The sequence below is a fragment of the Argentina silus genome, assembly GCF_951799395.1.
Source record: "Argentina silus genome assembly, chromosome: 6".
Classification (NCBI taxonomy): Eukaryota; Metazoa; Chordata; class Actinopteri; order Argentiniformes; family Argentinidae; genus Argentina; species Argentina silus.
This window is the reverse complement of record NC_139660.1, coordinates 18927342-18929841: the sequence shown is the minus strand read 5'-3', so window position 1 is coordinate 18929841 and position 2500 is coordinate 18927342.

The following is a 2500-nucleotide window of genomic DNA, read 5'->3' as shown; positions in this document are numbered from 1 at the left end:
CATCACCGACCCTACTTATGGTATTTCTCTAGGGCGAGGGAGAGGCCTGCTGCACTGCTTCTCAGAGGCTTTACAGGCTTGCTCTGCTACCGCATGGACAGCTGAATGAAAGCAAAGAACCCAATTTGGACCAGCGGGAAACGTAACAGAAAGTCCTGAGTATAAGTAGAATGTGCATCAGTCAAACTCAATCCAGTTAAAGGGATTATAATTGGGTTTATAAATGAGATCATAGGGGTAAAAACGTTGTTAGAACTTCTCCATATCATCAGAGGAGTTGTTGCATGTTCCATCTAGAATATCGTGTGTGTGTGTGTGTGAGAGATATTGACATGTTATACAGCACCAGCTGATGCTCACTCTGCCTTGATAGATAGGCGACAGCAGCATCTGATAGTGTGTGTGTGTGTGTGTGTGTGTGTGTGTGTCTGTCTGTCTGTCTCTGTGCGTGTGTGTGTGTGTGTGTGTGTGTGTGCGCGTGTGTGTGTGTGTCTGTCTCTGTGCATGCACTCACCACTCAGGTTCCACAGGCGTGATGTCGATGCGGGGCGGGGCCATGAAGGGGAGCGAGGTGGGCCTGGCCATCAGGTCGTCGTCCGGCGTGCGCGACCTCTCCGCCTGTCGCCATGACAACGGGGGCAGCTGCAGGTTCCCGGAGAAACGCCGGCGGCCCCGGCGCAGGTCGACGCCCAGCGTGCAGGTGGTTGAGGTGAAAGACTCGCTGAGACCGCAGTCTGGAGGCTCTTTACTGTCCTACAGGGAGGGAGAGGGAGGAGGGAGAGGGAGGAGGGGGAGACAGGGAGGGAGGGAGGGAGGGTGGGGGGAGCGAGAGGTTAGATGAAAAAACGAAAAACACAAATACTTTCGGACAAGTCTCCGCATACTCGGGTTCAGGGGAGGCTGATGGAGGCAGAAATCATCATGCATTACAAGCCTGTCCTCTGATTGAGTTTGATTCCTGCCTCCACCAGCCACCCCTGACGTACAAGTGAGCCTACAGCCCCCATGATCTGACCTAGCCAGACGAGACGCTCAGCCATCTGCAGCACTAACCACGTTCTCCACTAAGGGGCGCCATAGGCCTTCTTTTTTTTTTTTAATAAGGCAGTTGACTTGAGCTTGGAGAAGAGAGAGGTAGAGTACCGTTAGATACCGCCTGTAGAACATGGAAAGAGTACAGAAACACTCTCTTCAGTCTGAACTCGCCATGGATCAAACCACTGAGACCCCTTCTGAATCCTGCCTATTTATGGCACCTGTCCTGCAAGCGGCATGTACCACTGAGCACTGAGAGGGGGAGCGGGGGTGGGTGCCCCTGGATGCCCCTGGATGCCCCTTTTCCAACTCCAGACCAGCTAATCAGGCAAGCTAATCATAAACAATCTCCTTCCTACCTCTGCCGTGAGGTTGTTACACAAAGTCAATCACCTTCACACTGCTTTTCAACTTCAATCATCCATCACCTCCTCCCCCTCCTACTCCTCCTCCTCCTCCTCCCAGGCCCCGGGCTTTTTTTTTCCCACCTAATTTACTGACTTAATTTGTCTAGTATTGTGTGCTGTGTGTACAGTGATTGGAGGGCGTAAATAACCCTGTTTACTCTCAGCTGTGTGGTCTCATTTATATTCAGTGACTGAAGGGCCGTGTGTGTGTGTGTGTGTGTGTGTGTGTGTGTGTGTGTGTGTGTATGCGTTTGTGTGTGTGTGTGTGTGTGTATGCGTTTGTATGTGTGTGTGTGTGTGTGTGTGTGTGTGTGTGTGACATATTGACATGTTATACAGCACCAGAGGATTCTCACTCTGCCTGAGCCCACAGCAGCATCTGAGGCCTAGGGTAAACAAGAGTTAAAACACAACAGTATATTATTCATGTCATCTCATTTCATTTCAAACTCAACTGTCAAATGTCTCTCTCTCTCTCCTTAACCATCATCAGCCTTCAGAAGAAGTGAGTCTTTCAGAAGCATGTCATGGAAAGACATTTCCAAGAACAGCGAGGGAGAGCCTCAGAACAACAGTGAAGGATTTCAATCAATGCCACTCTTTCAGCATCTCTACAGAAGCCCATACACACACACACACACACACACACACACACACATGGTACAGCGTGATCTCTGGTACCTGCAGATAACATTCCTGTGTGTGTGTGTGTGTGTGTGTGTGTGTGCGTGTGTGTGTGTGTGTGTGTGTGTGTGTGTGTGAGAGAGAGAGAGAGAGAGAGAGAAAGAGAGAGAGAAAGAAACACATTGAGTCTGGTCACCTAGGCCACTGTGATGTGAAGTGTTTGACACAGAATAACCTTTCAGAGTCTGAAAGGAATGAAAGAGAATATCTTCCTGATACGGCTCCACGGCAAGACAGAAGAAAAGAAGGAAAAGGGAGAGACGGAAGAGAGAGATACGGATGTAATTAGGCGAGAGAGAGGAGAAAAAGGGCGAGATGGAGAGATTTGATGGAAGGCGAACATGAGCCTTATCGGAGGAGATGATAGACTGATA